Here is a 14162-nt window from a genome sequence, read left to right as displayed (position 1 = left end):
GTGTTGCAGCCACACTGGAAACCTGTCTCAGTGTATCTGGAACCTGTACCTCTTCCTCCTGCTCCCCGGGGCCAGAGTTCTTGAAAGTAAAAGGTGCCATGTGAAGTCAATGGCAAGGTCAGCATTTCATAGCTTCTTCTTGGCCACTTGTATTTTAGACTAGGTTGACTTTTGGTGAAATCCCCAAAGAGCAACAGATGTCAACAGGGAGCTGGTGTAAGTTTCCTCCAGCTCACAATGTAGTCTAGTGGCTGTTGTCTACTGTGGAGTATTTTGGACTTGGCATCAGTATGCCAGTCCTCACCTCCTAGTCTTGTCCTGTCTTTACTGTGTTACTCTGGCCAGTGGCTGTGGGCATGGGGTGGGCATGCTGATATAAACATGAGTCATTTGTAGGAAAATGGATGCACCTTGACAGCATAGTGTTAAGTGAAATAAATCAAACACACAAGCTTACATAGCACATAATTTCTCTTATATGAGAAGCCCAAAGTATGAATAATTTAAAGAGTAAAATAAAGGATGGATAACAGGAATCAGAGAGATAGATTTTTACAAATAAGAGATTTAGAGATGGAGGGAGAGGGAGGGTGGCAGAAGGAAAAGGGAAATAAAAAGTATTAAGATGTGTTATGTACATGTACCAACTCCCCATGATGAATGTATTTGCTATGTACTGCAAATATTTACTAATAAGTTTCATTTTAAAAGCGAGTCTACTTCCTCATTTATAAAGTGGGTAGAATGCAACCTGTTTGATGGGATTGTTATGATCACCAAGTGAGATACAGAATGCAGAATTAGTTGGTAAACAGTAAGATTGTTTACAAACACTGAAAGTTACTAATAAGAGCCAAGGGATACGCAGGAAGAGCAGGGGATTGTGTTATGGTTCTACTTTAGGCACCAGAGACCCTTGGAGGACAGGACAGAGGTACTTGTGGTGACTGGTCTCACAGCCAAGCTTCTTCCCATCCACTTTCTCTTTACTCCCTGCCCACAGGCTGCTCTGCCAGAGGGGCCTGGAGGCCTTACACAGAGTAACCCATTTGTACTTATTTTCCATAGTTGAATTCATGGGTAAATTTTTTTCTATGGAAAAGATAAAGTGCTTCCCAGTTGTGCCAGGGTGCGGCCAGAGGCAGGTACCGAGCTGCACATCCCTGTGGGAGGGCCTCTGTACATTCCAGTCCACATTCTTGAACAGCTAGCTCCTGCCTTGGGACTCATCTCTCTGGCTTTGGTCTCTGCTCCAGACTTTGAGAGGATGCAGAGATGATATCTGAGGTTTTTCTTTGTGCTGGGTCTGTTTCTTCCGACACAGAAATGACTCAGGGAGAACTCTATTCTATTCCTCTTTTGCATTGTTCTTTGCTTGGTATCAACCTATGAAGGCCATGCATTTTATTACAAGAGGCTCCAAGACAGATGGCACTGGGAGCCTGTTATGTTTGTTTTTCTAGGTCCAAAATCTTAGAGTGCCTGCCTGACATGTTGTAAGCATTCAGTTATTTTGCTAAGTAAAAATATAGAGTAAATGTTTATTTGAATGAATGAATAGATGACTAAACGAGTGGATGAACACACAAAGTAGTGATTTGCCTAGAGCTTATTGTAGAACAGGTTAGAGAGTATGGCGAAACAGAAAGAACATGCACTTTGGACAGACCTAAGTTTGAATCTTAGCTTTTCCACCTGCTGGTTTTGTGACCACAGGAAGTTATTAGATTTTGTTGAGTTTCATCTCTAAATGAGAATAGTAGTGCCTAGCTTCAGGGATACTATGAAAATACAATTGAACATATATGAAGTTCTCTTGTTAATTTTCTTTATTTTTGCCTCAGTTTCTTCTTTTTTTTGAGACAAGTTCTCACTATTTAGTTCAGGCTGGCCTTGAACTCACTATGTAGCCCAAGCTGGCCTCAAGCTCCTGCCTTAGGCTCTTGCCTTAGAGTTAAGTTTAGGGTTAGGATTTAGGCAATCCTCCTGGCTCAGCATCTCGAATGCTTGGATTATGGATATACACCACCACACACATCTTATTTTTGCCTCAGTTTCTTGAAGTTTCTTGAGGCAGACGACAAGAGCTAATAAATCAGGGAATGATGAAGTCACCTAAAGCAGTGGTTTATTCTCTTTTTAAACACAGAGCCATATTTTGAAAGAAAATATGATTTCAATATGGAACTCTGATATCAAAAGCAGATCAAAACAAAGCTTCTTTGGCTGGAACAAGAGTGGGGTCCTGGGCTCACGGAGCACTCCCTCACTACCTCACTGATTTGTAGATGTAGCACCATGGAGCAGTTAGAAACTCGTGTTCTAGAACTAGTGGGAAAAAAGGTAGGCAAGTTACGAAGCTTGGAAGGCAGTTACTCAAGGAATTAGTGGATACTCAGAGTAAAGTTGGAAAGTCTTGGTTACAAGGTGACAGTTGACATTATATAGTCTCTTTGTCAAAGGGGCCTGAATTTAGTGGAAGACACCTAGGGAATGATCCTGACAGACAAATGAGATTGCTTCCTTATCCACAAGCTGGAGGAGCTCTAGAATGGGCTGCATTCTTGGTACACAAGAGGAAAGGTGGCATGGTTTCTATGAAGGCTTATAAATGCCTGTGCAGAGGGGTAGGCCAATGAACTTTTTTAGGTTAAAAAAATAGAAAGACAAACATCCACACTGGTAGTATTTTTTTAAAAAAAGACATTATGAATTTGTTGGGCTTTCCAGACAGCACAGGTTTAGAGAAAGAATAAAAGGCAGAAACAATTGGGTTTTGCTCTACAGGCAGATGGAATTTACCCTATTGTTCTCTAGGGCCTGCTTGTGGGCTGCCTGAGAAGGAAGTACAGTGGTACCTTGGTTCATGAACTTAATTCTTTCCTAGATTCTGGTCTCAAACCGAATTGAATGAGAACTGAATCAGTTCAATGGTTAGGTTTATTGTTGACCTCATGGGGATATTTGATTTGATTCTTGTCCAATTTGGTTTGTGACCAGAATCATGGAAAGAAGTTTGTGAACTGAGGTATCACTGTACTTAATGAACACCCAGTGATGGCTAATTTTATGCATCAGTTTAGCTAGGATGTGGTGTCTAGTTATTTATTTATTTATTTATTTATTTATTTATTTAACTAGCAATCTCTGCATTGCTGTTAGGATAGTTTTGTAGATGTGATTAACATTGATATCAGAAGAATACCTTCCACAATGTGGAAGGCCTCTTCTAATCCTTTGCAAGCCTTAAGATCAAACATGATGTTTCCTGAAGAAGAAGCAATTCTGCTGCAAGACAGCAATACAAAAACCCTGGAGTTTTCCGCAGATTTTAGCCTATTTTCATTAGTGCATGTTTATGGTACATTGTGATCACATTCATCCTGGGGGATTTACACATGTACATAGCACATTTTAATTCTTCTTTTTGTCCCCTTCCCCTCCTCTCCCTCAATCCTTCAGATTTCAGTCTTAAGACTGCAACAACAATTCTTCCCTGAGTTTTCAGTTTATTGAACTGCTGTACAGATTCAGACGTACCAGTCTCCAAAATCACACAAGCCAATTCCTTAAGACAAATCAATCTCCTTGCAATATATGCATACATATGTGTAATATATATTATATATGTCTATTTCTGTAGCAAACTCAAATACGCCCTCCTGAGTTAGATTGGTTTATATTTTTATTTTTTTGGTACTGGGAATAGAACTCAGGGCCTTGCCCTTGCCAGGCAAGTGCTGTGCAACTGAGCTACATCCTTGACCCTGGTTTATATATATATTTTTTTCAGTACTGGGTATCGAACTCAGGACCTTGTGCTTATGAGGCAGGCATGGTGCCACTGAGCTAAATCCCCACCCCGCTTCATTTTTATTTTTAATAGAAGCAAAACTGACCATTTTTTGATGTCTCCTGAGACCATTTTACTGCTTCCTTCTAATTTCCACAGCCAGCCACTAACTTCTTGCTCAAACAAATCCAACAATTTGTGTTTCCATTCCTCATAGAATTTTGCAAATGCACTTTTTAAAGTAGAGTTTCTCAAACAACCCTATAGAGCACAGAAGTTCAATCTACAGTGCAATATGTTTTGAAGGCAAAACTGAATAATTCCAGTCATTTCCTAATTTAAATAGAAACTTCTGATCAAATTTGTGATTTTAAGCATTTTTCTCTCAATTTTTTTCTTAAAGTTTGAGTGCTGCATATCCTAGAATCTGATTTATAGTATAAATGTATAGTATAAATATATAATGATTTACTTCATTATTTTAAATTTAGTATATCAATACTTTGTAGTGTTCCATAAATAAGACTTTTTTCTTTTGAGACAGGGTTTCACTGTGTAGTTCAGACTGGCCTTGAACTTATTATGTAGCCCAGGCTGGCCTCAAACTCACGGGGATCTTCTTGTCCCAGTCTCTTGAATGTTGGAATTACAGGCATGCACTACCACACCTGGTAAACAAGCCTTTCAAGCCAGCCATTTAATCAATCTTGAGTGCTACTGCCCTGAAGCACAACTCCGGTTTTATATTACTCCTCTGCTGAAAACCTTCAAGGGCTACATTCAAAGTAGAATTCTAAATAGTCCCTTCCTCTCACCTCCAGCTCAGCCCTGGCTCCTCCTCACTTCCTATTGCTGCCCACCTATTCCCTGTTGCTGACCAGTCTCTTCATAGTCAGATTTGCTCCTGTCATAATCTTTTGCATTTGGATTTGAGAACTTCATGGCTTTTTAGTTCTTGGAGACACACCAATGACTGACTCCCTTTTTTTGTTTCTACAGGATTTGGTCAGACCCAAGCATTTCATTCTTCTAGTCAGTGAAACAGAAGTTGGACAACCTGAGGGATTACAGTACAAATGCCTGAGGTGTGTTTGAGACAGTACCCTGCTCCTTCTGAGAGGCTGGCCAGCTCCCCTTGGTGCATTCATGTTGACCCTCCCTTGGGAATTCCTTCTTCCACTGCTGTCTGTTGAGCTCTGCTGGCTTCTGAAGCCCAACTGAAAAATCCCTTCTTTCCCCAACTGTCCTTGTCCAGAATTGTCCTTCCTTTCCTATCCTCTTCTCCCCTCATCTTGAGCAAGTATGTTTTCAGGGGAGTTAGACAATGTCCTATTTGGAGGCGATGCATGCTTGGGTTTTCTCCTTTATTATTAGCCTCTCCTAGTACTTTATTACCTCTCTTCTTTATCCAAATTTGTTTAAAGGTATTCTAAATAAAGGAACAGATTGCTATACATTTAAAAAGCCAACTTGACAAAGAATTGTATTTTTTTTTTTTTTTTGGTACTGGGGATCAAACTTGGGTCCTTGCGCTTGCACAGCAGGCAGTGAAACCACTGAGTTAAATCCCCGGCCGAAGAATTGTATTTTTAATATTTTTAATAGTAAAGAATTGTATTTAAAAAGCAAAATGAAAAACTTTAAGATTGAGTGTCATTACCAGAAGTCAAAATTATATTCCAGCAGTTTCTATCTTACTAGGAAGGTGTACAATTAGGGGAATTATCCTTCAGTCTTTACTGGCCATAGGTCCATCTATGGCACAAAAAAAACATCAGCTCTGGCTACAGAGTGGAGCTCTGTTGTCGGCCCCTCCTTCAACATACTGTCTACATCTGTGGGTAAAAACTGAACCTTAGTGATGTGATGGGTCTCCTTCCTGCCTTTCCTTTAGCTCACAGTAGTAGGGGCTGTTTCAAATGTGCGGTCTTCTGAAAGTGTCTTTTGTTATTGTGATCCAGAGCTTCCTTTACCTGGTGAGGCTGGAAAGGGAACAAATGGGTCGAGGTGAATTTAAAAAGTGGGAACTGGCTGTGGGCAGAGAGCAAAGAAGTGACTGTCCAGTTTAGGACTAATATTGCTGAAGACCAAAGTGGGCAGTTCACCCTAAATGTTTTCCTTGCAAGCCCCACCTTGTGGAAAAATCCTCCAGTGACCTGGCACCATGATGATGTACTCAGATTGCTCAACACCTTGGGAGTTTCTTTGCTTTGACAAGTGTGGATTTTTTTAAGGTTAGAGATATACTTCTTGGTGTTTTTTTCCTTGTGGCTTCATTCAGTTTGTTTTCTTACAAAAATTACTCATATACAGGACATTGATGTTTCCAGACACATTGAATAGGTCTCAAAACAATTGCTCACTAATCAAACCAATTTTCAAAGCTGAAGAAAAAGACTCACTCACCAAGCATGAGATCACTTCTTCAAGTTCATTACCTCTTGTCCTTACTCAAGTTGTTTTTTTTTTGCCTTAAAGAACACACCCACACCTCAAACTCTACTCATTCTAAGGAAATCTGAATTAACAATAACAATAAAAAAGATAAATGCGAGAAGGAGAAATAAGAAACATATTATGCTGTTTCCTTAGCTCTGACCCTGAAGCTGAGGTTAAGGGCAGACAGTTGAATGGTTTAGGATACAAAGATGGGTGTGGAGATTTTAGATCAGACAATTGATGTCAGCTTAAGTGTAGGGCAGGATGTGTCCTTGATGATGATGAAGAGAGCTTATTTCCATGGCTGTGTTACTCATAGGTCATAAGACATATCATTTTTATTTATTTATTTGTTTAATTTTTGCTTTAAAGCTCTACCTGCATTGACCAGTATGGTAGTGATTAGTTACATGAAATTGTTTAAAGTCAAATGAATTCAACTCAGTAGAAGCAAAAATTCAGTTCTTTAGTTGTTCTAGACACTTTTTAAGCACCCTAATGCCACATGTGGTAGTAGCTGTCATCTAGAACATTCCAATGTCACAAAAAATTCTATCAGATAGTGCTGCTTGAGGTTCCTGATGCTCCCTGTGATGATCACAGTCACCCACTGCCTGAAATCAAGGACTAAGTATGAAGTGGCCCAAGTTCTCCCGAGTGTTGGCATTGCCCCTGGGGAGCATAGCCCTGGGGCAGGAATACAGTGGAGACTCTGTGAGGGAGGTTGGATGGGACACCTCCTCATGATGTGGTCTCTGTCCCAGTTAGGTAACGATGCCCCTCAGGTTTGTGGGCAGCCTGCATGGCCATCAGGCTCAGATTCCAGAGCAGGGTACACCAGAGTCTAGGGCTCACTAATTGGTGTTGGCTCTACTACTCTGCCATAAAGATAAACTTGAGTCATTCATAGGAAAACCAATTCACCTTGAGACTATAATGTTAAGTGAAATAAGTCAGACACATGAGCTTAAATATTACATGGTTTCTCTTGTATGAGAAGCCCAAAGTATAAATAAAGAGCAAACTAAGAGATAATAGGAAACAGAGAGATAGATCTTTTTCAAATGGGTAGGGGATCAAGAGATAGAGGGGGGGGGAAGGGGAGGCAGAAGTGATGAAAATAATTGAGATGTGTTATGTATATGGACTGAGTCTCCACAAGAATGTAATCATTATGTTGTACAAATATGTACTAATAAAAAATTCAAACTGAAAGAAAGAATGTAAGCAGAAAAGATAAAAAAGAAATTCTGACATTTCATTTGTTTTTCGTGACTAAATAGCATCTAAGTTCCCCTTTGTATTTAAAAGTCTGAGTCTTGTCAGATAGTTAAAAAAAATTAAGTTGATTTTCTACTTAATATGGCAGAAAGCAAAACTGTATTGTAAGCAGAAAGTGAAACAAAATTTTCTCCTCATTGGGAAGGTTACTCAAGAGAAAGAACTATTTCTTCACAAAGTTTGAAAACTACAGAATCTAATTTTTACATATAACTCAAATATATATTAAAAAACTCAAACGAGTTCTTTCCAGTTGTGCTTATCACCTATACTCGGGCAATAAATGGTCAGTGAACATCACTATCAGTATGAAAAAAACATTGAAATTAATACAAATTCTTAAATGCCTTAAAAATCTTTAGAGCTAGCTAGAAGTGGGGCTTTAGACTTACAAATATAAACAAAAATATAAGTATAAATAACACTAGCATGATTGGAAACCTAATTTGTATTTTGTGTAAAAATGTTAGAACAAAAAATATATTTAGGACCTGTGGATGCTAGCAGATCAATTAATTGGTGGAGAGTAAAAATAAATCATGCAAGAAAAACATTGTGTAAAGAAAGCTCATTTGTTGCCTTATTTCAACTGGCACATTTATTAAGCAGAAATCTGCAGAGAAGAACTGTGAGTGAATTGCTCCATAAATCCTATGAGTTGGCAAGACCAAATGATTTCTGACAAGATCTGGAAACTTTCTCTCTCCTAGGCTAAAGGACAGATGATTAAGAAAGAACATGACTGTTTCCTTAAATTTCTGTTGCTTTTCTAACTCCACACCTAGTAAGTTAGGGGTCTGTCAAGGTATCTGTCCATCTGCTATTTAATTAGGGGCACAGAGGCTTCCCCAGGGTTCTTGAGTGTTTGTTGGTAATTCTGTGGAGGAAATTTTAAGGTTGGAATCAATAGACCTGACTAACACTCCCAGAAGTTTAACCTCAGTTCTGAATACAGGACAATAACATCAAAAGTTTTAAGAAAACAATTTGTGTGGGTCAGAGTAAGAGTGAACAGAACAATTGCAATATCCTAAATTACCAAAGGTGACAGATTCTGTTAACTTAGTCCCCTTTTCCTCTCAGCCCTCTAGCTTCACTCCCAGGAAAGCAATCCAACCTTAGAGAGCTCAGCCAGCCTCCCAGTGGATGAAGTCAGTCTACTCACAGAGCTGCTGCCTTCTCCTCCTTCTGGCGCTGCACCAGCCCACTCTGTAGCCCTTGCCTGCCCAAGGTGCTTTTCTACCCTGCAGCAATTCTCTGGGCCTCTGGTCCAGGGACAGTGGTTGTGATTGGGGGAGGCATCTCACATGGGCTGAGCCTGGTGCTGCCTGAACCTGCCTGGCTGAGCAGAGTTAGTTGCAGGAAGCCCTGTGAGCAGATTGCTGCTGCTTCACTTAGGAATTGGTGATTCTAACCCGTGGAAGTGCCTTGACAGGGCTCAGCTCATCACTTTTTTGAGTTCCTCCTAAGTTTGGACTTTACTACCAGACTACAACCTCCGGATTCTGTTTTTATTTTTATTTGACTTGCTTTGTTTGTGTGATTTGATCATTGCTTCTGCCTTTGTGTATGAAAAGGCCTGTTAACTCTCACTTCTCCTAAGGATGCTGGTGTCTGGAGCTTGCATCTGCTGCATGAGGGGGTGCTGATGGTACATAGCATAGGGATAGTAACTGCCTGAGTAAGGCTCACACTGTGGGTTGTCCAGAGACTAAGAAGGAGCAAGAGATATAGAAGCAAACAGATGGGAGAAACTCAGGCAAAGGGGGGCTCAAGTAATTACCTGGTGACATCCAATCCTGTCTTCCTTTCTGTGTCCTTCATCATTGCACATTGCTCCATGCCTCCTTTATCTGATGTTAGGGATGGGGAAGGGTGACAGTGTTAGAATTTGTTGGGTGCTTTAATCAATAAACTTGGGAGTTCCTCAGGGTCAGGATCATTTCTGTCACCAGGTAGGTTTTTCAGTACAGTGTCTATCAGGGAGTGCACTGAGATGGATCCCACGAGAGGGAGAGGGGATTCAAGCTGCAGTATAAGTGGAAAGCCTCGGATACGCCCCACGCTGGGACTTGGGGAGGAACATGGCCAGCCAGTCAGAGGTCTCCACTGGGTCGCTCCCTGGTCTGCCCTGGCACGTGGGTCACCCTAGGAAGGCAGCTTCTTGAGCTGAGGCAACTCCTGATGGTGACGGAGGCCTGGAGGCTGCCAGTGCTCCCAACAGCTGGGCAACAAATGTTCCCTGGAACACCTGTTGTCCCTGAAGAGGCACTGTGTGGGGTGTATTGGTCCATCACCACCCCTCATTCCTCCTTAGCTCTCTGGGGCCTGGTTAGATAAATTATGGTAACTCACAGAATAGAATTCTACGCAGCAGGTAAGAATGATGCCACAGGAAAACATTTAATGCCATGGAAATAAGTTCAATAATTTATTCAACAAATATTTATTGAAAACCTATGATGTGCTAGCCATCCTTTTAGGTGCTAAAGATAAAAACAAACATACAAACAGTTTATAAAATAGTTTGTGTGATTTGACACATTTTTATTTTTAAAGCTTTGTCTATATATGAATTTAAAAGTGAGGAAGAATGTACAGCAAATATTAACAAGAATATATCTGGGTGTAAAATATGAGTGACATTAATGTTCTTTCATGAAGTTCATATACTAACAAGGGATCTATATTTTAATTATAAAAACGAAAATATGTAAAATATTAAAAGCACTTTCTCTTTAGGGAATCACTGCGATAAAGTAAAAAGGAAAAATAATCTAAAAACATTTTCAAAACAGATAATGTAAACACAAACCCCAATAATAAGAGATAGAGAGAGCCTTGTCACTTCTTTGCTTGCTTGCTTTTTCTGTCTTCTGGACACCTTGAACTGTTTCCTCTGCGCTGCCCTTCTGGCATGCCACCCTGCCTTTGAGCCAGCCAACTATGAACTGAAAACTCTACAGGCTGAGCTGAGTTACCCCAGCATCAACCCAGCAGCTGAGCATAGAATTACAGTGCACAAAGGGCAGTGCACAAGTTTGGAAAGGAAGAGGTCTGGCAAGAAGAGCACAAGCCACAGCTCATTAGGTGTGACTCGTGCAAGCTTTCACTGGCCACTTCTGGGCCACATTCCACCATTCCCAGCCCAGAGGTGGGGGCTTCCTGGCTGCTGTTCCACCACTGCCAGCCCAGAGGAACGGGCTTCTGGGCTGCTGTTCCACTGCTCCCAGCCCAGAGGAGGTGAGCCCCATGGGTGCCAACAGCACAGCCCCCCCCCTCCCCCCGCCATCGAAATGAGAAGACAAGTAAACAAGTCTCCAAACCAGACTTCCAGATTACCTACAACAACCCCATTTTTTCCTTTCCCTTCTTTCTTTTCCCCTGCCCCTCCCACTACCCCTACCCCTTTGGACCTTTTCTTCCTATTTTACATTATCGATTATTCATTCTAATTATTGGTACATTTTAGGCATACAATATAATGACATTCATCATTGGAAATTTGCACGTTTACATAGTCTCTCTTGGTTCTTATTTTTCACCCTTGCCCAGCCCTCCCTTCAACCCCTCCAGTCCTCCCTATTTACAAAGATTTTGTTCCTATTTTTCCATTTTCTCATATTAATCCCATTCCCTTCTACCCTTTCCCCTAGTCCTCCCACTTCCTTCCCCTTTGCCCCTTTTCTTCCTATTTCACATTACCTATTATACATTTCGTCCTTATTTACACTTTCAATTTCTCACACCAGAGAAACTATTCGGTATTTACACATGTGTGTCCTATTTATTTCACTTAAGAATATTGCCTCAATGTTCATCCACTTAGCTATAAATGTCTCTAATTTCTCATTTTTTATGGCTGAGTAGTACTCTATTTTATAAAAAAAACACATTTTCTTTATCCAGTCTCCAGTTGATGGGCATTTGGGCTGTTTCCAGGTTTTAGGTATTACAAACTGTGCTGCTATGAACATGGGTGCACATATATCACTGTGGTATGATTCTTTTAATTCTTTGGGGAAGATCCCCAGCAGTGGAATAGCGGGGTCAAATGGGACTTCCAGTCCTAGTTCTTCGAGGTATTTCCATACTGATTTCCATGTGGTTGCACCAGTCTACACTCCCACCAGCAGTGGAGCAGGGTTGCTCTTTCCCCACAGCCCTGCCAGCATTTGTTATTGGTTGATTTCATGATAGCAGCCATTCTTTCTGAAGTGGAATCTCAGTGTTGTTTTCATTTGCATCTCTCGAATGACCAGTGATGTTGAACATTTTTTCATGTATTTATTTGCTATTTCTACTTGTTTGTCTGAGAAATGCCTGTTCATTTCAGAGGCCCATTTTTGGATTGGGTCTTTAAATTTGGGAGGTCTGATCTTTTTAAGTTCTTTATAGATTCAAGATAGTAGACTTTTGTCTGAGGAAAGCAGGTGAAGATTTTTTCCCACATTGTGGGTTGTCTCTTCACACTGCTGGTGGTTTCTCTTGCTGTACAGAAGCCTTCTAATAAGCAGAGATCCCACTTGTTGATTGTTTGTGCTAGTTCACAGGCAACTGAGGTTTTGTTTATAAAATCTTTTCCTACACCAATGTCTTCAAGGGTTCTACCTAACCTCTGTTCCAACTGGTTCAGAGTTTCTATTTTAATATTTAGATCTTTAATCCATTTTGATTTTAGTTTAGTGCATGGAGAGAGATACAGGTCTAATTTTAATCTTTGGCAAGTTGAAGCCCAATTTGTCCAGCACCATTTATTAAAGAGGCTATCTTTCCTCCAGGGAGGGTGTTTGGCTCCTTTGTCGAAGATGAGATGGCTGAGTGTGTCTGGCGTTGTTTCTGCATCTGCTAATCTGTTCCATTGGTCTCAGGTCTGTTTCTTTGCCAGTACCATGCTGTTTGTATCACAGTAGCTTTGTAGTCTAGTTGCAGGTTGGGGATTGTGATACCCCCTGCCATGTCTCCATTACCTAGAATTGCTTTTGCTATTCTGGGTCTCTTCTTGCTCCAAATGAATTTTTGGATTGTTTTCTCGAGGTCTATGAAGTATGCTGCTGGGATCTCAATTGGAATTGCATTAAATCTATATAGCAGTTTTGGAAGTATGGCCATTTTCACTATATTAATCCTTCTTACCCAGGAGCAGGGATGTCTGTCCATTTTCTGATATCATCTTCAATCTCTCTTTTCAGAGTGCCATAGTTTTCAGAGAAGAGGTCTTTGATTTCTTTCATTGGGTTGATTCCTAGGTATTTCAGTTTTTTGGATGCTATTGTGAAAGGAATTATTTGCCCTATTTCTCTCTCAGCGAGTCTGTCATGTGTGTAGAGGAAAGCTATTGATTTTTGTGTGTTGACCTTGTAACCAGCTACTTGACTGAATTTGGTTATTAAGTCTAGAAGACTTTTGGTGGAGTTCTTGGGGTCTTCTATATAGAGTATCATGTCATCTGCAAATAATGACAATTTGACTTCTTCATTTCTTATCTTTATTCCTTTTATTTCTTTCTCTTGTCTAATTGCCATGGCTAATGTTTCCAGAACTATACTGAACAAGAGTGGTGATAGTGGACATCCTTGTCTTATTCCTGATTTGAGTGTGAAGGATTTCAGTTTCAGACCATTTAGAATGATATTGGCTGTTGGTTTTTCATAGATGGCTTCTATCAGTTTGAGGTAGAAACCATCTATTCCAATTTTGTGTAGGGTTTTTATCATAAATGCATGTTGGATTTTGTCAAATGCTTTTTCTGCATCTATGGAGATAATCATATGGTTTTTGTCCTTGGCTCTATTGATATAGTCTATTATATCAATTGATTTTCATATATTGAACCCTCCCTGCATCCTTGGGATGAATCCCACTTGATCAGGGTGTATGATCTTCTTGATGATCTTCTGCATTCTGTTTGCCAGTATCTTATTAAGGATATTTGCATCTATGTTCATTAGTGAGATTGGCCTATAGTTCTCTTTTTCAGTTGGGTCTTTCTTAACTTTGGGGATCAAGGTGATGCTTGCTTCCAGGAAAGAATTTGGGAGTATTGCTTCCCTTTCAATTTCATTGAAGAGTTTATTCAGGAGTGGCAGCAGTTCCTCTCTGAATGTCTTGTAGAATTCAGCAGTGAAGCCATCAGGGCCCGGGCTTTTCTTAGTTGATAAGTTTTTAATTACATTTTCAATTTCATTGGTTGATATTGGGTTGTTCAGAATTTGTAGGTCTTCTTCGTTCAACTTTGGTAATTCATATGTATCTAGGAATCTGTGCATTTCTTCTGTGTTGTTCATCTTATTGGCGTATAGGTTCTGGAAGTAGGTATTGATGATCCTCTGGATTTCTGCTGGGTCTGTTGTAGTTTCACCCTTTTCATTCCAAATTGCATGGATTTGGGCCTTTTCTTTCCTTTTTCTGACAAGGTTGGCTAAAGGTTTGTCAATTTTGTTGATTCTTTTGAAGAACCAACTCTTGGCTTCTTTGATTTTTTGTATCATTCTCTTAGTCTCCATTGCATTGATTTCTCCTCTGATCTTTATAATTTCCTCCCTTGTATGAGCTTTGGGGTTTTCCTGCTCTTCTTTTTCTAGAAGCTTGAGTTTCCGCATCAGGTTGTTTAATTGGGCTCATTCTGTTTTCCTAATATGCGTATTCA

At 40.2% G+C, this 14162-nt stretch overlaps 1 protein-coding gene across 2 annotated transcripts in view; it reads right to left on the bottom strand.

Annotated features, from left to right (window-relative positions):
* Upk1b (uroplakin 1B) overlaps positions 1-8854 on the bottom strand; it is a 28804-nt gene extending 19950 nt beyond the window's left edge. The window contains exon 1 of one of the 2 annotated variants that reach the window (XM_004835675.3): positions 8679-8854. The gene's annotated coding sequence lies outside the window, so the exon portion shown is untranslated. Of the gene's footprint in view, positions 1-8630 lie in introns of both variants that reach the window. The other variant, XM_004835676.4, reaches the window with a different exon arrangement.
* Positions 8855-14162: the final 5308 nt, after the last annotated feature.

This window comes from Heterocephalus glaber, unplaced genomic scaffold (genome assembly GCF_053883595.1).
Source record: "Heterocephalus glaber isolate CG9 unplaced genomic scaffold, H.glaber_assembly_v1.0 deba00000122, whole genome shotgun sequence".
NCBI classification, from domain to species: Eukaryota; Metazoa; Chordata; class Mammalia; order Rodentia; family Bathyergidae; genus Heterocephalus; species Heterocephalus glaber.
The sequence above is the reverse complement of the archived record's forward strand: the minus strand, read 5'-3'. Positions and strand labels throughout refer to the sequence as shown.